Raw genomic sequence first — 22,609 nt, 5'->3', positions numbered from 1 at the left:
CTCTGAGGCTGCATAATAATTTACTCTGTCGTCACAGAAAATGATCACAGTGGCATGCCATTCATTTTCTAATAAAAGCTGAGTACTGGGGTATTGTCCAGACAAATATTTTTAGTATAGCAATATTAATTTGTATGAAATTAAATCAGATGTGAAAAATTGGCTATGCAAAAATGTGGGCACCCTTGTCATTCTGTTGATCTGAATACCTGTAACTACTTAGCACTGATTAATTGGAACACACAATTGGTTTGGTGAGCTCATTAAGCCTTGAACTTCATAGACAAGTGCATCCAATCATGAGAAAAGGTATTTAAGGTGGCCAATTGCAAGTTGTTGTTCTCTTTGACTCTCCTCTGAAGAGTGGCAACATGGGGGCCTCAAAACAACTCTCAAATGACCTGAAAACAAAGATTGTTCAACATTATGGTTTAGGGGAAGGCTACAAAAAGCTATCGCAGAGATGTAAGCTGTCAGTGTCCACTGTGAGGAACATAGTGAGGAAATGGAAGACCACAGGCACAGTTCTTGTTAAGGCCAGAAGTGGCAGGCCAAGTAAAATATCGGAGAGGCAAAGGTGAAGGATGGTGAGAACGGTCAAAAACAGCCCACAGAAGACCTCCAAAGACCTCCAACATAATCTTGCTGCAGATGGTGTCACTGTGCATCGTTCAACAATTCAGCACACTTTGCACAAGAAGAAGCTGTATGGGAGAGTGATGCGGAAGAAGCCTTTTCTGCACACACGCCACAAACAGAGTCGCTTGAGGTATGCAAACGCACATTTGGACAAGCCAGCTTCATTTTGGAATAAGGTGCTGTGGACTGATGAAACAAAGATTTAGTTATTTGGTCATAACAAGGGGCGTTATGCATGGCGGCAAAAGAACACAGCATTCCAAGAAAAACACTTGCTACCCACAGTAAAATTTGGTGGGGGTTCCATCATGCTGTGGGGCTGTGTGGCCAGTGCCGGTACTGGGAATCTTGTTAAAGTTGAGGGTCGCATGGATTCCACTCAATATCAGCAGATTCTTGGGAATAATGTTGAAGAATCAGTCACAAAGTTGAAGTTATGCCGGGGCTGGATATTTCAACAAGACAACAACTCAAAACACTGCTCAAAATCTACCCGGGCACTTATGCAGAGGAACAAGTACAATGTTCTGGAATGGCCATCCCAGTCCCCAGACCTGAATATCATTGAGAATCTGTGGGATGATTTGAAAAAACGACTGTCCATGCTCGGCAACCATCAAACCTAACTGAAGTGGAGATGTTTTGTAAGTAAATGTAAATGTAAATGTAAATGTAAGGAGGAATGGTCCAAAATACCTTCATCCAGAATCCAGACACTCATTAGAGGCTATAGGAAGCATCTAGAGGCTGTTATTTTAGCAAAAGGAGGCTCAACTAAATATTGATGTGATTTTTCTGTTGGGGTGCCCAAATTTATGCACCCGTCTAATTTCGTTTTGATGCATATTGCACATTTTATGTTAATCCAATAAACCTAATTTCACTACTGAAATATTACTGTGTCCATCAGTTATTTTATAGATCAAAATGAAATTGCTGATCCAAACACCCAATTATTTATAAATGGAAATCATGGAAATTGTTTGGGGTGCCCAAACTTTTTCATACGACTGTATATTGTGAGCTTTTGTGAAAGAGCACAGTTAGAAAGATACGGCATATAGAAGCATACCAGATGGATATCATGAAAATGATCGGAGGAATTTCAGGAGTAAAAACAAACAATATAATTATTGACTGTGTCCATAAAATGTATATAGTATGTACAGTGAGGGAAAAAAGTATTTGATCCCCTGCTGATTTTGTACGTTTGCCCACTGACAAAGAAATGATCAGTCTATAATTTTAATGGTAGGTTTATTTGAACAGTGAGAGACAGAATAACAACAACAAAATCCAGAAAAACGCATGTCAAAAATGTTATGAATTGATTTGCATTTTAATGAGGGAAATAAGTATTTGACCCCTCTGTAAAACATGACTTAGTACTTGGTGGCAAAACCCTTGTTGGCAATCACAGAGGTCAGACGTTTCTTGTAGTTGGCCACCAGGTTTGCACACATCTCAGGAGGGATTTTGTCCCACTCCTCTTTGCAGATCTTCTCCAAGTCATTAAGGTTTCGAGGCTGACGTTTGGCAACTCGAACCTTCAGCTCCCTCCACAGATTTTCTGTGGGATTATGGTCTGGAGAATGGCTAGGCCACTCCAGGACCTTAATGTGCTTCTTCTTGAGCCACTCCTTTGTTGCCTTGGCCGTGTGTTTTGGGTCATTGTCATGCTGGAATACCCATCCACAACCCATTTTCAATGCCCTGGCTGTGGGAAGGAGGTTCTCACCCAAGATTTGACGGTACATGGCCCCGTCTATCGTCCCTTTGATGCGGTGAAGTTGTCCTGTCCCCTTAGCAGAAAAACACCCCCAAAGCATAATTTTTCCACCTCCATGTTTGACGGTGGTGATGGTGTTCTTGGGGTCATAGGCAGCATTCCTCCTCCTCTAAACACGGCGAGTTGAGTTGATGCCAAAGAGCTCAATTTTGGTCTCATCTGACCACAACACTTTCACCCAGTTCCCCTCTGAATTATTCAGATGTTCATTGGCAAACTTCAGACAGGCATGTATATGTGCTTTCTTGAGCAGGGGGACCTTGCGGGCGCTGCAGGATTTCAGTCCTTCACGGCGAAGTGTGTTACCAATTGTTTTCTTGGTGACTATGGTCCCAGTTGCCTTGAGATCATTGACAAGATCCTCCCGTGTAGTTCTGGGCTGATTCCTCACCGTTCTCATGATCATTGCAACTCCACGAGGTGAGATCTTGCATGGAGCCCCAGGCCGAGGGAATAATCGCACCAACTGTTGTCACCTTCTCACCAAGCTGCTTGGCGATGGTCTTGCAGCCCATTACAGCCTTGTATAGGTCTACAATCTTGTCCCTGACATCCTTGGAGAGCTCTTTGGTCTTGGCTATGGTGGAGAGTTTGGAATCTGATTGATTGATTGCTTCTGTGGACAGGTGTCTTTTATACAGGTAACAAGCTGAGATTAGGAGCACTCCCTTTAAGAGTGTGCTCCTAATCTCAGCTCGTTACCTGTATAAAAGACACCTGGGAGCCAGAAATCTTTCTGATTGAGAGGGGGTCAAATACTTATTTCCCTCATTAAAATGCAAATCAATTTATATATTTTTTTACATGCGTCTTTCTGGATTTTTTTGTTGTTATTCTGTCTCTCACTGTTCAAATAAACCTACCATTAAAATTATAGACTGATCATTTCTTTGTCAGTGGGCAAACATACAAAATCAGCAGGGGATCAAATACTTTTTTCCCTCACTGTATAACAATGAAGTAGAGGCCTAAGCATTGTTGTTCATTAGTTTACTCCAATTAGGGAAGGGATGGTGGGGTTGGAAAGTAATAAAGGGAAATATATATATTTTTAAAGGATATGTATGTATATATATATATATATATGTATGTATATGCGTATATGTATGTATGTGTATATATATTTGAGAAAAATAAAAAATAAACATATGGGGGATTGGAAGTGATGCAGGCAATTACATTGATGGAAGTTACAATCTATCTGCAATATTAAATCTGATCTACCCCCTAAATAAAAAAATTAAAAATAAAAAAATAGTAAGGTATGTGTATTAAAATGAGTGATTGCTAGAGGGAGAGATGAGGGGTTTCTGGGTCGGGGTCCAGGGGCCATGGCCCTGGCTCCCCTGGTGAGACACTGTGGCACCATGGACCTATGCATGACTAACAGGTCCCATATAGTTATACTGCACATGTTTGGAGAGGTTGAGGAGAGGAGTAATTTCTCCTGGGACTGGTTAATGAGGGCTCCACCTTCCTCAGGGTGATTTCTCAAGCCTGCAGTCAGAGACTTTGTTCAGTGGGTCTCATCTCGTTACGCCGAAGACACTTCACCGCTCACCCCCGCCGTGACAGGCCTGGCAGCTTGCAAATAAATCATTAGACCGAGACCTTTTTCCACAATGCCTGTTTAATCACTCCTGTGATCACGGTCTGAGATAACATGATCAAAATGTCCTCTGTAACGCCTCCACTTACTTTTTCAGAGGACATCACAGTGAATATTCATTCAGCAGGATGACACACCACTCATTTATTTTGTAGAATTGTACCAATATCAACAAATACCTTATGTATGGTAGCTATGAACAACACAAAATGATGAATAAAGCTCAGAAGAATATGTTATTCTATGCTGCTTTGAGAAACATACCAACACAAAGCCATGTTCCTGAGACCAGTGAGGATATTGATAGGCTAGTTCCCCATCGCCGCAGAGTCTTTTGTCTTGGTGTTTACCCGACACCTTTTATCTCCCTCTCGCACATGAGCAAGGGAAAACAAGCGGTGGTCTCTTCTATTCTATCTGAGCTACACCTTTCCCCTGTATGGTCTTCTTCAGCCGCGACAGCACAGAAGGTCAAAACAGCATGATTTATGGATGAGCACCTCTTCTGCGCTACCCTCCTCCTCTTTCTCATCACTTTCTTTTTTCGCATCCCTCTCTTCTGAACTCTGTGGATGCAGTGTCCAGGCCCATCATAGAGGTTACAAAGCTGAGTTGAGTGAGGGGGCTGTGGTAGAGGGGGCTTGGTGGGTTCTGATCAATTAGCTAAACCTGTATCTCTTTATAAATCATTAAGATCAACAGCTCTCTGGTGCTTTTCTGAAGGACACAGGGGCAGCATGTGGGAGGGTTTGGGGAGTCACACCACAGCCTGTGTGTGTGAGGTGTAAGGTGTATGTGTGGGATGGGGGACAAGGTGTGTGACTTGAGTGAAGATGAGCCCTAGCGACAGCATCAACGCCAGAGATGTGCTGGAGAAGGCACATTGCTATTCCTCCCTTGTTGCCCCGGCGCCCTGACTCCCTCTGATGTTTAATTCAACACAGCATCCGGCTGTAATGAAAAACCTGGGGATTTTCGAGATTAACAACTTTATTGGAGTTCTTCTATAGGACAATCTCCTCCATCCTGCCTGCTGTCTCCATCGCCTCTCCATCCGCCAACCCCCTTGCCTCCACACTAACTCGTAGAGTAATTGTTTGGATCGGGATTGCGTTTAGAGGGCAGTGGGGTAAGACGGATTGTTTGTCTTCTTTTTTCTCTTCTCGTAGCTGCCATCGATCATATCTTCTCCCCGCGCGGCCTGACGCAAAGACGCGTAGGAGACGTGACATTAAGCATGATGAGTGTTCCGTGTGTCTCCACCAACATGCTGCGGTCACGTGTGCCGCGGGTGTGTCGGAGAAACGTCTGTGTGTGTGTGTGTGTGGGATGAGGTGTGTGTGTGTAGGGGTAGGGAGTGCGACACTCACCGTAGGCCAGATCTATGGCTCTCCTTATAACCTCCTTGAAGGTCCCAGAGTCTTTCTCCCAGCCGCTGGCCTGCACTTCACAGCGATGGGCCTTGGACAGGAAATGCAACGCCTACCACACAAACAGACACACACAAGAAAATACATTAAAAACAATTATCCCCCCAACACATAGAAATGCTGTGGGCTACCATTTAAAGAAAATCAATTATTGTCACATACCATAAAGCCTGACCAAGCTGTTGGCCACATCAAGCCATCTGGTTTATAATGAACACATTTGATGAATAAAAAAATTAACAGAAGTCATCGTTGTGGCATGACTGGCCTATGGGAGGGGGAAATGGCAGTGGAAAGACTAGTGGAATGATAAATAACATGCCAGGACTAAGGGTTATTGGGTCACAACTCACTAGTCACACTTAGGACATGATCAGGCTGGGAAATTACATTTTTGGTCCACCAGCCACTGTGGCAGGTAGATACAAAAATCTACCAGCCACTCAGATTTTTTACCAGCCAAAATATTTTTGCCACCACTATTATAATAAAACATTTTATTTAAAAAAGGGATGAGAACGCTTTTGATTTTTCTAAAACAAGAAATGTACTACTAGTAAGAAGTAAATGGGGTATATTGCTTAATTTCCTTTCATTTTTGTGACCTGCGTCTTTTAACCAATGTTAAAATAAATCATTCAGATACAATAGTAAAAACAGATAAACAGATCTACGACTGAACATCAAGAATCAACAAAGTACCTACCATGCCACAAAAGCCTGAGTGATTTAGCTTATTTATTATTATAATTCAGGACTACCAGGGCCTAAAATTAACATCCACCACCTGCCAAATGTGGGTAGATTTTGGCATTGGCTGGTAAAGGGATGGATCGAAATTTACAGAATGGTTACCTGGAGGAAAATGGGGGAGGGTCATGCTTTTTAAATTTCAGCCAAGGTGAAGGTTTAGTATTTTTTAAATTAGTCCAGGGGAGGGTCATGCAATTTGTAATTGATGAAACTTCAATATTTCTCAGTGTTTTAGAATTAGTTGCATAGAAATGTTTGCAAATGCATTGAAAATGAAATACAGAAATACATCATTTATTTAAGTATTCATACTCCTGAGTCAATACATGTTAGAATCACCTTTGACAACAATTACAGCTGTGAGTCTTTCTGGGTAAGTCTCTAAGAGCTTTGCACACCTGGATTGAGCAATATTTGCACATTATCCTTTTTAAAATTCTTCAGGCTCTGTCAAGTTGGTTGTTGATCATAGATTATTTTTTAAATGTTTTACTTTATTTTTTATTTTAACCTTTATTTAACTAGGCAAGTCAGTTAAGAACAAATTCTTATTTACAATGACGGCCTACACCGGCCAAACCCAGACGACGCTGGGCCAATTGTGCGCCACCCTATGGGACTCCCAATCACGGCCGGTTGTGATACAGCCTGGAATCGAACCAGGGGGTCTGTAGTGATGCCTCAAGCACTGAGATGCAGTGCCTTAGACTGCTCCGCCACTCGGGAGCCCATTTAAGCCGATTTAAGTCAAAACTTTAATTTGGCCACTCGGGAACATTCAATGTCCTTGTGTTTTAGGTTATTGTCCTGCTGAAAGGTGAATTATTCTCCAAGTGTCTGTTGGAAAGCAGACTGAACCAGGTTTTCCTCTAGGATTTTGCCTGTGCTTAGCTCTATTCCGTTTATTTTTATCCTAAAAAAAACTCCCTAGTCCTTGCCGATGACAAGCATACCCATAACGTGAGGCAGCCAACACCATGCTTGAAAATACGAAGAGTGGTACTCAGTGATGTGTTGTTGGATTTGCCCTAAACATAACGCTTTGTATTCAAGACATAAAGTTAATTTCTTTGCCACATTTTCTGCCACATTTTTGCAGTTTTACTTTAGTGCCTTATTGCAAACAAGATGCATGTTTTGGAATATTTTGTATTCTGTACAGGCTTCCTTCTTTTCACTCTGCCATTTAGCTTAGTATTGTGGAGTAACTACAATGTTGTTGATTAATTCTCAGTTTTCTCCTATCACAGCCATTAAAATCGAACTGTTTTAAAGTCACCATCGGCCTCATGGTGAAATCCCTGAGCAGTTTACGTCCTCTCCGGCAACTGAGTTAGGAAGGACGCCTGTATCTTTGTAGTGACTGGGTGTATGTTTATTTGTTTTTATCTACCAATAGGTGCCCTTCTTTACGAGGCATTGGAAATTCTTATTGTTCTTTGTAGTTGAATCAGTGTTTGAAATTTACTGCTCGACCTAGGGAACTTACTGATAATTATCTTCATTTTAATTAGACTTTAACAACAAGAAGGGTTTGTGTTGGAGCCTATTTCTTCCTATTTAAGAAATAAAAGGTAGGCCTACCTGTTTGACAGACGAAATTAGGCTATAGGCTGCTATATCCATAGATTTGTCAGTTAAATCTTCCAGTCACCATGCACTCTTTAAATAGCCTATCTCCGTGTCAGTGAAGGGCTCTTAAGTTAAAACCAAGACTCAAATTGAGGGGGTATATGCCATAGGCTTACCATTAATTAAAGAAAACGGCAAAAAGCACACAAAAAAGCCCTACCCCTTGCTATCTTAAAACAGATCCAATTATATAACAGCGCTTTGGTCCGTGATGCTTTATGCTACAAACAAGCTGTAAAATACCCGGGAAAGACATGACTCCGATGCATATGGGGATATCATTGTTTAGCTACAACATCTATAGCAGAGGAGACAAAAAAATTGACTTTGCTTGGGAAGTAATCTAATTCTGTCACTCGGGGCGGCAGGTAGCTTAGTGGTTAAGAGCGTTGAGCCAGTAACCGAAAGGTCGCTGGTTCTAATCCCCGAGCCGACTAGGTGAAAAATCTGTCGATGTGCCCTTGAGCAAGGCACTTAACCCTAATTGCTCCTGTAAGTCGCTCTGGATAAGAGCGTCTGCTAAAATGACTAAAATTTAAAAAAATTAAGCTATTCCCTTTCTGTACAATAGAAGATGTTTAAACCCAGACAGCTTTTAGGGAAACACTTGTGACCTTCTCTCATTGGGTTAAGCCATGGAAGAAGAGTAGCCAGCAGTTAAAGCTTAAATTTTTCTGCATCGGTAGGCCTACTCTGTCTGGGGTAGATTCCTAATGACGTCTCAGATTGAATTATTTGCAAACAGGGACAGTTGCGTTGCAAACAAGACACACTGATTTGGCATTGGAGAAATATGATAAGATTAACACATAGACCTATCTCTATATCCATTCTTTGCCTGTACATTTCGGTAATTTGTACGGTATTAAAAAAGACTCCGCTAATATGTAAAATGACGAAGAATTGCATGACATTTTTATAAAAATATTTTTTTTTCTCTGACCTGTAAATACAATGACAGATTCATGCAATGCTTTTACTATTAAGGAGATCTTTCCACCCCTACTCCTGTCCACGGTGGTCTGCGAACCCACAACCTTCTGGCCCGCAGCCCTGTGCTCTATAAAAATTCCTGCATTGCCATGTAATGCTTACAGGACGAAGAACAGTTTCTAAAAATGCATATCTAAGGCTCTGGTCTGTCCAATAAGTGAGGGTAAATGGTAGACATGTTCTCTGCTATCCACTTTGTTTAAATTATTATTTTGGGTATAGGGAAGGGTTAATGTTTTTTTTCAAGGGTTCAGGGAGGGTTTAGGTAAAATATATTTTGCTGAAGGGAGGGCCATCCATTTTCATTTCAGAGGTCCGATTCTCTCCATGTAACCCTTATTATAAATAACTTTCACTCCCTAAGAATGTCCAATTCACCAGCCACGTTGGTAGGTGGTCACACTCAGGGCTAATCAGTACGAGCATTTCATAAAAAAATAGTCAAGTATGGGCACAAGTGCAAGTTGTGACTTATAGCAAAATAAATGCTGCAGTAGCTGTTTTCAAAGTATTTCTGCCTTTTTGTTTCATATTTGGTAATGCACAAATAAATCTGAATCCTAATGTTAACATATCCCACCTTGCGCAGCAACACTGCCTGTCTAGGGTGGCTGTGAGCATTTTTGTGTGTTTAGTTTTCATGACTCAGATTAAATCGAGCAATACACAACATTACTTCTTACTAGTAATACATTTCTTGTTTTAGAAACTAAGCATGCTCTTGTGTTTTACAGTGGCTGGTATACAAAAAGGTTAGTTTTAGGCCCTGCCCTATGCTGACATTTTTTACAAGGTGTACATGATTTGCTCCTAAGTAGAAATGTAGAAGCAAACAAATAAATCTAGGAGAACAATTAAAGTATAAGTGTTTTAATGATAAGAAATTACAAAAAGTTCATGAATAAAAGGAGTGATCCATGCTCAATCAAGCACAATCGTTACCGTGGTAACTTGGGCAATCGCTTGTCTGTGATCAAAACAAATCTCAGACTGCTATGTCTTCCTAGCAGCAGACAGTTTCAGCAAACTCAAACTAACATTGAAAAACAACCTAGTGTGTGAACACTATAACTGGCCAATAAACACGAGGACAAAGTCACACTTTAGTAGCTTTTCTTTCAATTCGACCAACTTCTACAGTGGGGGAAAAAAGTATTTAGTCAGCCACCAATTGTGCAAGTTCTCCCACTTAAAAAGATGAGAGAGGCCTGTAATTTTCATCATAGGTACACGTCAACTATGACAGACAAAATGAGAAAAAAAAATCCAGAAAATCACATTGTAGGATTTTTAATGAATTTATTAGCAAATTATGGTGGAAAATAAGTATTTGGTCAATAACAAAAGTTTCTCAATACTTTGTTATATACCCTTTATTGGCAATGACACAGGTCAAACGTTTTCTGTAAGTCTTCACAAGGTTTTCACACACTGTTGCTGGTATTTTGGCCCATTCCTCCATGCAGATCTCCTCTAGAGCAGTGATGTTTTGGGGCTGTCGCTGGGCAACACGGACTTTCAACTCCCTCCAAAGATTTTCTATGGGGTTGAGATCTGGAGACTGGCTAGGCCACTCCAGGACCTTGAAATGCTTCTTACGAAGCCACTCCTTCGTTGCCCGGGCGGTGTGTTTGGGATCATTGTCATGCTGAAAGACCCAGCCACGTTTCATCTTCAATGCCCTTGCTGATGGAAGGAGGTTTTCACTCAAAATCTCACGATACATGGCCCCATTCATTCTTTCCTTTACACGGATCAGTCGTCCTGGTCCCTTTGCAGAAAAACAGCCCCAAAGCATGATGTTTCCACCCCCATGCTTCACAGTAGGTATGGTGTTCTTTGGATGCAACTCAGCATTCTTTGTCCTCCAAACACGACGAGTTGAGTTTTTACCAAAAAGTTCTATTTTGGTTTCATCTGACCATATGACATTCTCCCAATCCTCTTCTGGATCATCCAAATGCACTCTAGCAAACTTCAGACGGGCCTGGACATGTACTGGCTTAAGCAGGGGGACACGTCTGGCACTGCAGGATTTGAGTCCCTGGCGGCGTAGTGTGTTACTCATGGTAGGCTTTGTTACTTTGGTCCCAGCTCTCTGCAGGTCATTCACTAGGTCCCCCCGTGTGGTTCTGGGATTTTTGCTCACCCGTTCTTGTGATCATTTTGACCCCACGGGGTGAGATCTTGCGTGGAGCCCCAGATCGAGGGGAGATTATCAGTGGTCTTGTATGTCTTCCATTTCCTAATAATTGCTCCCACAGTTGATTTCTTCAAACCAAGCTGCTTACCTATTGCAGATTCAGTCTTCCCAGCCTGGTGCAGGTCTACAATTTTGTTTCTGGTGTCCTTTGACAGCTCTTTGGTCTTGGCCATAGTGGAGTTTGGAGTGTGACTGTTTGAGGTTGTGGACAGGTGTCTTTTATACTGATAACAAGTTCAAACAGGTGCCATTAATACAGGTAACGAGTGGAGGACAGAGGAGCCTCTTAAAGAAGAAGTTACAGGTCTGTGAGAGCCAGAAATCTTGCTTGTTTGTAGGTGACCAAATACTTATTTTCCACCATAATTTGCAAATAAATTCATTAAAAATCCTACAATGTGATTTTCTGGATTTTTTTTCCTCAATTTGTCTGTCATAGTTGACGTGTACCTATGATGAAAATTACAGGCCTCTCTCATCTTTTTAAGTGGGAGAACTTGAAAAATTGGTTGCTGACTAAATACTTTTTTCCCCCACTGTACATGTGGCCTTTGTATAAAATTTGAAAAACAGTCTTATCAACAGCCCACTGCGTATGACAAATAGGAGCCATCTATCACTGTGTGGCTAAGTGCAAAAACACTAGTTACCAATGCCTATATCAGTTACTAATGAGCCTATAAATAGCTTATTAACAAGCGCAAAGTCCATTACGATAATTACCTTTTCACCACCCCTCCAAGCACATACAGTAAGTATATTTAATGTGTGGTGTTTGCACAGCTAAATGTCAAGGAACGTTAGGGGAATGTTAGGGGGGCCTACTTTCTCATTGTCCCCAGGCCTGGTGCTCTGTCCGTCTCCATAGAGCAGGGTGTAGTGACGCCAGATCTCAGCGTCGGTGCTGTGGCAGGACGTGACGTGACCCAGGAGCTCCTGGATCTTGGCCCACAGGGACGAGGCCTGGTTGCCATGGTTATACGTCATGTCCTCCACCACCACCCGCACCAGGATCTCTAGAATCTGGAACACAGAGAACAGGGAAGAGTGGAAATGTGAATGGAGCGCTACTCTGGTTTGAAGTGAGAGAGGAGTCGGAAAGAGTGGAGTGACTACTATTGTCTAAATGGAAGAGAAAGTGGTGGGTGGTTTGGTGTGTGAACCTGACCACACTGGCTTGAATTACATATGTCCTCTCTCAACATAGGCCAGTTGGGTTGCCTCAATGTCTTGTGGCTGTGTCATCCTCTGTTTCTAGTTTGTTGACTGCCATCTGAGCAGGAGGCTATTTCACACTGACGCTTTCCGCACTTGGTTTCAATTTCACGTCACACCAACTCAAATGCAATATGATAGGGATTGAGACTAGAATATCAAAACTGCGCAAAATTTATCTGACTTGTTTTCCATTGTCTCAATGGAAATGTATGCACAGTCACGATCATCATGCAGTCCAATTAAAAGCGACAGGGCAGAGCAATGCCAGATTTCAAAATAAGACCTCACCCTCTGTTACATATATGAATTAAATACTGTCCCATATGAATAATAAAACAATTTCATCATCAGCACACTGAAAACAAATAATTAAGTTAGAACACAACACACACCACTCACACAGAGGCATGTAATAGTCAAAGCTATACTGAACAAAAATATATATGCAATATGCAACAATTTCAACGATTTTACTGAGTTACAGTTCATATAAAGAAATAAGTCAATTGAAAAAAATGAATTAGGCCCTAATCTATGAATTTCAGATGACTGGGCAGGAGTGCAACCATGGGTCCACCCCACCCACACCACCCACTGGGGAGTCAGGCCCAGCCAATTAGAATGAGTCTTTCCCCACAAAAGGGCTTTATTAACAACAGAAATACTCCTCAGATTCATCAGCTGTCCAGGTGGCTGGTCTCAGACGATCTCTCAGGTGAAGAAGCTGGAAGTGGAGGTCCTGGGCTGGTGTGGTTACACGTGGTCTGCAGTTGTGAGGCCAGTTGGACGTACTGCCAAATTTGCTAAAACGACGGTGGTAGAGAAATGAACATTAAATTCTCTGGCAACAGCTCTGGTGGACATTCCTGTAGTCAGCATGCCAATTGCACGCTCCCTCAAAACACAATGCCACAGATGTGTCAAGCTGTGTGACAAAACTGCACAATTGAGAGTTGCTTTTTATTGTCCCCAGCACAAGGTACACCTGTGTAATGATCATGATGTTTAATTAGCTTCTTGATATGCCACATCTGTCAGGTGGATGGATTATCTTGGCAAAGGAGAAATGCTTACTAATAGGGATGTAAACAAATTTGTGCACAGAATTTGAGAGAAATAAGCTTTTTGTGCATATGGAACATTTCTGGGATCTTTTATTTTAACTCATGAAAACATGGGACCAACACATTACATGTTGCATTTACAAGTTTACATACTGCGTTTATATTTTTGTTCAGTATATATATATATATATATATATATATATATAAACAGTTGAAGTCGGAAGTTTACATACACCTTAGCCAAATACATTTAAACTCTGTTTTTTACAATTCCTGACATTTAATCCTAGTAAAAATTCCCTGTCTTAGGTCAGTTAGGATCACCACTTTATTTTAAGAATGTGAAATGTCAGAATAATAGTAGAGAGAATGATTTATTTGAGCTTTGATTTATTTCATCACATTCCCAGTGGGTCAGAAGTTTACATACACTCAATTAGTATTCGGTAGCATTGCCTTTAAATTCTTTAACTTGGGTCAAACGTTTCAGGTAGCCTTCCACAAGCTTCCCACAATAAGTTGGGTGAATTTTGGCCCATTCCTCCTGACAGAGCTGGTGTAACTGAGTCAGGTTTGTAGGCCTCCTTGCTCGCACACACTTTTTCAGTTCTGCCCACACATTTTCTACAGGATTGAGATCAGGGCTTTGTGATGGCCACTACAATACCTTGACTTGTTGTCCTTAAGCCATTTTGCCACAACTTTGGAAGTATGCTTGGGGTCATTGTCCATTTAGAAGACCCAACTTCCTGACTGATGTCTTGAGATGTTGCTTCAATATATCCACATAATTTTCCTTCCTCATGATGCCATCTATTTTGTGAAGTGCACCAGTCCCTCCTGCAGCAAAGCACCCCCACAGCATGATGCTGCCACCCCCGTGCTTCATGGTTGGGATGGTGTTCTTCGGCTTGCAAGCAACCCCCTTTTTCCTCCAAAAATAACGATGGTCATTATGGCCAAACTGTTTTATTTTTGTTTCATCAGACCAGAGGACATTTCTCCAAAAAGTATGATCATTGTCCACATGTGCAGTTGCAAACCGTAGTCTGTCTTTTTTATGGCGGTTTTGGAGCAGTGGCTTCTTCCTTGCTGAGCAGCCTTTCAGGTTATGTCAATATAGGACTCATTTTACTGTAGATATAGATACTTTTGTACCTGTTTCCTCCAGCATCTTCACAAGGTCCTTTGCTGTTGTTCTGGGATTTATTTGCACTTTTCGCACCAAAGTACGTTCATCTCTAGGAGACAGAACGCGTCTCCTTCCTGAGCGGTATGACGGCTGCGTGGTCCCATGTTGTTTATACTTGCGTACTATTGTTTGTACAGATGAACGTGGTACCTTCAGGTGTTTGGAAATTGCTCCCAAGGATGAACCAGACTTGTGGAGGTCTACAATTTTCTTTCTGAGGTCTTGGCTGATTTCTTTTGATTTTCCCATGATGTCAAGCAAAGAGGCACTACGTTTGAAGGTAAGTCTTGACATACATCCACAGGTACACCTCCAATTGACTCAAATGATGTCAATTAGCCTATTAGAAGCTTCTAAAGCCATGACATCATGTTCTGGAATTTTCCAAGCTGTTTAAAGGCACAGTCAACTTAGTGTATGTAAACTTCTGACCAACTGTAATTGTGATACAGTGAATTATAAGTGAAATAATCTGTCTGTAAACAATTGTTTTTGTTAAATTACTAGTGTCATGCACAAAGTAGATGTTCTAACCGACTTGCAAGAAATTTGTGGAGTGGTTGAAAAACAAGATTTTTAATGACTCCAACCTAAGTGTATGTAAACTTCCGACTTCAACTGTATATACAGTGGGGGAAAAAAGTATTTGATACACTGCCGATTTTGCAGGTTTCTCCCACTTACAAAGATGTAGAGGCCTGTAATTCTCATCATAGGTACACTTCAACTGTGACAGACAAATCTAAAACAAAAATCCAGAAAATCACATTGTATGATTTTTTAGTAAATAATTTGCATTTTATTGCATGACATAAGTATTTGATACATCAGAAAAGCAGAACTTAATATTTGGTACAGAAACCTTTCTTTGCAATTACAGAGATCATACGTTTCCTGTAGGTCTTGACCAGGTTTGCACACACTGCAGCAGGGATTTTGGCCCACTCCTCCATACAGACCTTCTCCAGATCCTTCAGGTTTCGGGGGCTGTCGCTGGGCAATACGGACTTTCAGCTCCCTCCAAAGATTTTCTATTGGGTTCAGGTCTGGAGACTGGCTAGGCCACTTCAGGCCCTTGAGATGCTTCTTACGGAGCCACTCCTTAGTTGCCCTGGCTGTGTGTTTCGGGGTCGTTGCCATGCTGGAAGACCCAGCCACGACTCCATCTTCAATGCTCTTACTGAGGGAAGGAGGTTGTTGGCCAAGATCTTGCTATACATGGCCCCATCCATCCTCCCCTCAATACAGTGCAGTCGTCCCTGCCCCCTTTGCAGAAAAGCATCCCCAAAGAATGATGTTTCCACCTCCATGCTTCACGGTTGGGATGGTGTTCTTGGGGTTGTACTCATCCTTCTTCTTCCTCCAAACACGGCGAGTGGAGTTTAGACCAAAAAGCTCTATTTTTGTCTCATCAGACCACATGACCTTCTCCCATTCCTCCTCTGGATCATCCAGATGGTCATTGGCAAACTTCAGACGGGCCTGGACATGCGCTGGCTTGAGCAGGGGGGACCTTGCGTGCGCTGCAGGATTTTAATCCATGACGGCGTAGTGTGTTACTAATGGTTTCTTTGAGACTGTGGTCCCAGCTCTCTTCAGGTCATTGACCAGGTCCTGCCGTGTAGTTCTGGGCTGATCCCTCACCTTCCTCATGATCATTGATGCCCCACGAGGTGAGATCTTGCATGGAGCCCCAGACCGAGGGTGATTGACCGTCATCTTGAACTTCTTCCATTTTCTAATAATTAGCGCCCAACAGTTGTTGCCTTCTCACCAAGCTGCTTGCCTATTGTCCTGTAGCCAATCCCAGCCTTGTGCAGGTCTACAATTGTATCCCTGATGTCCTTACACAGCTCTCTGGTCTTGGCCATTGTGGAGAGGTTGGAGTCTGTTTGATTGAGTGTGTGGACAGGTGTCTTTTATACAGGTAACGAGTTCAAACAGGTGCAGTTAATAAAGGTAATGAGTGGAGAACAGGAGGGCTTCTTAAAGAAAAACTAACAGGTCTGTGAGAGCCGAATTCTTACTGGTTGGTAGGTGATCAAATACTTATGTCATGCAATAAAATGCAAATTAATTACTTAAAAATCATACAATGTGATTTTCTGGATTTTTGTTCTAGATTCCGTTTCTCACAGTTGAAGTGTACCTATGATAAAATTACAGACCTCTACATGCTTTGTAAGTAGGGAAAACCTGCACAATCGGCAGTGTATCAAATACTTGTTCTCCCCACTGTGTGTAATATATATACAGTGGGGAAAAAAGTATTTAGTCAGCCACCGATTGTGCAAGTTCTCCCACTTACAAAAGATGAGAGAGGCCTGTAATTCTCATCATAGGTACACGTCAACTATGACAGACAAAATTAGAAAAAAAAATCCAGAAAATCACATTGTAGGATTTTAGTGAATTTATTGGCATATTATGGTGGAAATAAGTATTTGGTCAATAACAAAAGTTTCTCAATACTTTGTTATATACCCTTTGTTGCAATGACACAGGTCAAACGTTTTCTGTAAGTCTTCACAAGGTTTTCACACACTGTTGCTGGTATTTTGGCCCATTCCTCCATGCAGACCTCCTCTAGAGCAGTGATGTTTTGGGGCTGTCGCTGGGCAACACAGACTTTCAACTCCCTCCAAAGATTTTCTATGGGGTTGAGATCTGGAGACTGGCTAGGCCACTCCAGGACCTTGAAATGCTTCTTACGAAGCCACTCCTTCGTTGCCCGGGCGGTGTGTTTGGGATCATTGTCATGCTGAAAGACCCAGCCACGTTTCATCTTCAATGCCCTTGCTGATGGAAGGAGGTTGTTGGCCAAGATCTCGCGATACATGGCCCCATCCATTCTTCCCTTTACACGGATCAGTCGTCCTGGTCCCTTTGCAGAAAACATCCCCAAAGCATGATGTTTCCACCCCATGCTTCACAGTAGGTATGGTGTTCTTTGGGTTGCAACTCATCCTTCTTCTGTCCTCCAAACACGACGAGTTGAGTTTTTACCAAAAAGTTCTATTTTTGGTCTCATCTGACCACATGACCTTCTCCCATTCCTCTTCTGGATCATCCAGATGCACTTCAGACGGGCCTGGACATGCACTGGCTTAAGCAGGGGGACATCGTCTCGCACTGCAGGATTTGAGTCCCATGGCGGCGTAGTGTGTTACTGATGGTTTGGCTTTGTTACTTTGGTCCCAGCTCTCATCAGGTCATTCACTAGGTCCCCCCGTGTGGTTCTGGGATGTTTGCTCACCGTCCTTATGATCATTGTTGCCCCCACGGGGTGAGATCTTGCATGGAGCCCCAGACCGAGGGAGATTACCAGTCGTCTTGTATGTCTTCCATTTTCTAATAATTGCTCCAACAGTTGATTTCCTTCAAACCAAGCTGCTTACCTGTTGCAGATTCAGTCTTCCCAGCCTTGTGCAGGTCTACAATTTGTTTCCGATGTCCTTTCACAGCTCTTTGGTCTTGGCCATAGTGGAGTTTGGAGTGTGACTGTTTGAGGTTGTGGACAGGTGTCTTTTATACTGATAACAAGTTCAAACAGGTGCCATTAATACAGGTAACGAGTGGAGGACAGAGGAGCCTCTTAAAGAAAAACTAACAGGTCTGTGAGAGCCGGAATTCTTACTGGTTGGTAGGTGATCAAATACTTATTTTCCATCAATAATTTGCAAATAAATTCTTAAAAATCCTACAATGGGATTTTCTGGATTTTTTGTTTTCAATTCCGTCTGTCACAGTTGACGTGTACCTATGATGAAAATTACAGACCTCTCCATCTTTTTAAGTGGGAGAACCTGCACAATTGGTGGCTGTATCTAAATACTTTTTCTCCCCACTGTATATATATATATATATATATATAAAAAAACAAACTCAGCAAAAAAGTTCTTCATAGTAAAGGGTTTAAGCACTGTTTACCATGCTTGTTAAATGAACCACAAACAATTAATGAACATGCACCTGTGGAACGGTCGTTAAGACACTAACAGCTTACAGACGGTAGGCAATTAAAGTCACAGTTATGAAAACTTAGGACACTAAAGAGGCCTTTCTACTGACTCTGAAAAACACCAAAAGAAAGATGCCCAGGGTCCCTGCTCATCTGCGTGAAAGTGCCTTAGGCATGCTGCAAAGAGGCATGAGGACTGCAGATGTGGCCAGGGCAATAAATTGCAATGTCCGTACTGTGAGACGCCTAAGACAGCGCTACAGGGAGACAGCACGGACAGCTGATTGTCCTCGCATTGGCAGACCACGTGTAACAACACCTGCACAGGATCGGTACATCTGAACATCACACCTGCGGGACAGGTACAGGATGGCAACAACAACTGCCTGAGTTACACCAGGAACACACAATCTCTCCATCAGTGCTCAGACTGTCCGCAATAGGCTGAGAGAGGCTGGACTGAGGGCTTGTATGCCTCTTGTAAGGCAGGTCCTCACCCGACATCACCGGCAACAACGTCGCCTAAGGGCACAAACCCACCGTCGCTGGACCAGACAGGACTGGCAAAAAGTGCTCTTACATTTACATTTTACATTTACATTTTAGTCATTTAGCAGACGCTCTTATCCAGAGCGACTTACAGTTAGTGAATACATATTTTTTTTATACTGGCCCCCCGTGGGAATTGAACCCACAACCCTGGCGTTGCAAACGCCATGCTCTATCAACTGAGCTACATCCCTGCCGGCCATTCCCTCCCCTACCCTGGACGACGCTGGGCCAATTGTGCGCCGCCCATGAGTCTCCCGGTCGCGGCCGGCTGCGACAGAGCCTGGATTCGAACCAGGATCTCTAGTGGCACAGTTAGCACTGCGATGCAGTGCCTTAGACCACTCTTCACTGACGAGTCGCGGTTTTGTCTCACCAGGGGTGATGGTCGGATTCGCGTTTATCGTCGAAGGATTGAGCGTTACACCGAGGCCTGTACTCTGGAGCGGGATCGATTTGGAGGTGGAGGGTCCGTCATGGTCTGGGGCGGTGTGTCACAGCATCATCGGACTGAGCTTGTTGTCATTGCGGGCAATCTCAACGCTGTGCGTTACAGAGAAGACATCCTCCTCCCTCATGTGGTACCCTTCATGCAGGCTCATCCTGACATGACCCTCCAGCATGACAATGCCACAAGCCATACTGCTCGTTCTGTGCGTGATTTCCTGCAAGACAGGAATGTCAGTGTTCTGCCATGGCCAGCGAAGAGCCCGGATCTCAATCCCATTGAGCACGTCTGGGACCTGTTGGATCGGAGGGTGAGGGCTAGGGCCATTCCCCCCTGGGAACTTGCAGGTGCCTTGGTGGAAGAGTGGGGTAACATCTCACAGCAAGAACTGGCAAAATTGGTGCAGTCCATGAGGAGGAGATGCACTGCAGTACTTAATGCAGCTGGTAGCCACACCAGATACTGACTGTTACTTTTGATTTCGACCCCCCCTTTGCTCAGGGACACATTATTCAATTTCTGTTAGTTACATGTCTGTGGAACTTGTTCAGTTTATGTCTCAGTTGTTGAATCTTGTTATGTTCACACAAATATTTACACATGTTAAGTTTGCTGAAAATAAACGCAGTTGACGTTTCTTTTTTTGCTGAGTTTATATACACTACCGTTCAAACATTTGGGGTCACTTAGAAATGTCCTTGTTTTCGAAAGAAAAGCAATTTTTTGGTCCATTAAAATAACATCACATTGATCAGATATACAGTGTAGACATTGTTAATGTTGTAAATGGCTATTGTAGCTGGAAACTGCTGATTTTTTATGGAATATCTACATAGGCGTACAGAGGCCCATTATCAGCAACCATCAATCCTGTGTTCAAATGGCACGTTGTGTTTGCTAATCCAAGTTTATCATTTTAAAAGGCTAATTGATCATTAGAAAACCCTTTTGCAATTATGTTAGCACAGCTGAAAACGGTTGTGCTGATTAAAGAAGCAATAAAACTGTCCTTCTTGAGACTAGTTGAGTATCTGGAGCGTCAGCAATTGTGGGTGCGATTACAGGCTCAAAATGGCCAGAAACAAAGAACTTTCTTCTGAAACTCGTCAATCTATTCTTGTTCTGAGAAATGAAGGCTATTCCATGCGAGAAATTGCCAAGAAACTGAAGATCTCGTACAACGCTGTGTACTACTCCCTTCACAGAACAGCGCAAACTGGCTCTAACCAGAATAGAAAGAGGAGTGGAAGGCCCCGTGCACAACTGAGCAAGAGGACAAATACATTAGTGTCTAGTTTGAGAAACAGGCGCCTCACAGGTCCTCAACTGGCAGCTTCATTAAATAGTACCCGCAAAACACCAGTCTCAACGTCAACAGTGAATAGGCGACTCCGGGATGCTGACATTCTAGGCAGAGTTGCAAAGAAAAAGCCATATCTCAGACAGCCCATCTTAATCTTTTATATTTTTATTGGCCAGTCTGAGATATGGCTTTTTCTTTGCAACTCTGCCTAGAAGGTCAGCATCCCGGAGTAGCCTCTTCACTGTTGACGTTGAGACTGATGTTTTGCGGGTACTATTTAACTTTTGAACGGTAGTGTATATATACACACACAGTACCAGTCAAAAGTTTGGACACACCTACTCATTCAAGGGTTTTTCTTTATTTTTTTTACTATTTTCTACATTGTAGTATAATAGTGATGACATCAAAACTATGAAATAACACATATGGAATCATGTAGTAACCAAAAAAGTGTTAAACAAATCAAAATATATTTTATATTTGAGATCTTCAAAGTAGGCACCCTTTTGCACACTCTTGGCATTCTCTCAACCAGCTTCATGAGGAATGCTTTTCAAACAGTCTTGAAGGAGTTCCCACATATGCTGAGCACATGTTGGCTGCTTTTCCTTCACTCTGAGGTCCAACTCATCCCAAACCATCTCAATTGGGTTGAGGTCAGGTGATTGTGGAGGCCAGGTCATCTGATGCAGCACTCCATCACTCTCCCCCTAGGTCAAATAGCCCTTACACAGCCTGGAGGTGTATTTTGGGTCATTGTCCTGTTGAAAAACAAATGATAGTCCCACTAAGCCCAAACCAGATGGGATGGCGTATCGCTGCAGAATGCTGTGGTAGCCATGCTGGTTAAGTGTGCTTTGAATTCTAAATAAATCACTGACAGTGTCACCAGCAAAGCACCCCCACACCATCACACCTCCTCCTCCATGCTTCACGGTGGGAGACACACATGCGGAGATAATCCGTTCACCTACTCTGCGTCTCACAAAGACACGGTGGTTGGAACTAAAAATCTCAAATTTGGACTCATTAGACCAAAGGACAGATTTACACTGGTCTAATGTCCATTGCTCGTGTTTCTTGGCCCAAGCAAGTCTCTTCTTATTTTTGGTGTCCTTTAGTAGTGGTTTCTTTGCAGCAATTCGACCATGATGGCCTGATTCACGCAGTCTCCTCTGAACAGTTGATGTTGAGATGTGTCGGTTACTTGAACTCTCATGAGAGCCAGTTTCATTATAGCACTTGATTGTTTTTGCGACTGCACTTGAAGAAACTTTCAAAGTTCTTGAAATGTTCCGTATTGACTAACCTTCATGTCTTATAGTAATGATGGACTGTTGTTTCTCTTTGCTTATTTGAGCTGTTCTTGCCATAATATGGACTTGGTCTTTTACCAAATAGGGCTATCTTCTGTATACCACCCCTACCTTGTCACAACACAACTGATTGGCTCAAACGCATTAAGGAAAGAAATTCCACAAATGTACTTTTAAGAAGGCACACCTGTTAATTGAAATGCATTCCAGGTGACTACCTCATGAAGCTAAATGACTAAAATGTAAATGTAAACGTAAATAAAGGCAAAGGGTAGCTACTTTGAAGAATCTCAAATTTGAGTTACTACATGATTCCATATTTGTTATTTCATAGTTTTGATGTCTTCACTATTATTCTAGAAAATAGTAAAAATAAAGAAAAACTGTGGAATGAGTAGGTGTGTCCAAACCTTTGACTGGTACTAGTACATATATATATATATATATATATATATATATATATATAAATATATAAATAACACACACAGACACACACATACACACACA

The 22,609-nt window shown here is 42.3% G+C and overlaps 1 pseudogene; it reads right to left on the bottom strand.

Moving 5' to 3' along the window:
- LOC121570206 overlaps positions 1–22,609 on the bottom strand; it is a 167,232-nt pseudogene that overhangs the window by 3,533 nt on the left and 141,090 nt on the right.

This window comes from Coregonus clupeaformis, chromosome 1 (assembly GCF_020615455.1).
Source record: "Coregonus clupeaformis isolate EN_2021a chromosome 1, ASM2061545v1, whole genome shotgun sequence".
In the NCBI taxonomy this organism is placed as follows: domain Eukaryota; kingdom Metazoa; phylum Chordata; class Actinopteri; order Salmoniformes; family Salmonidae; genus Coregonus; species Coregonus clupeaformis.
The sequence above is the reverse complement of the archived record's forward strand: the minus strand, read 5'-3'. Positions and strand labels throughout refer to the sequence as shown.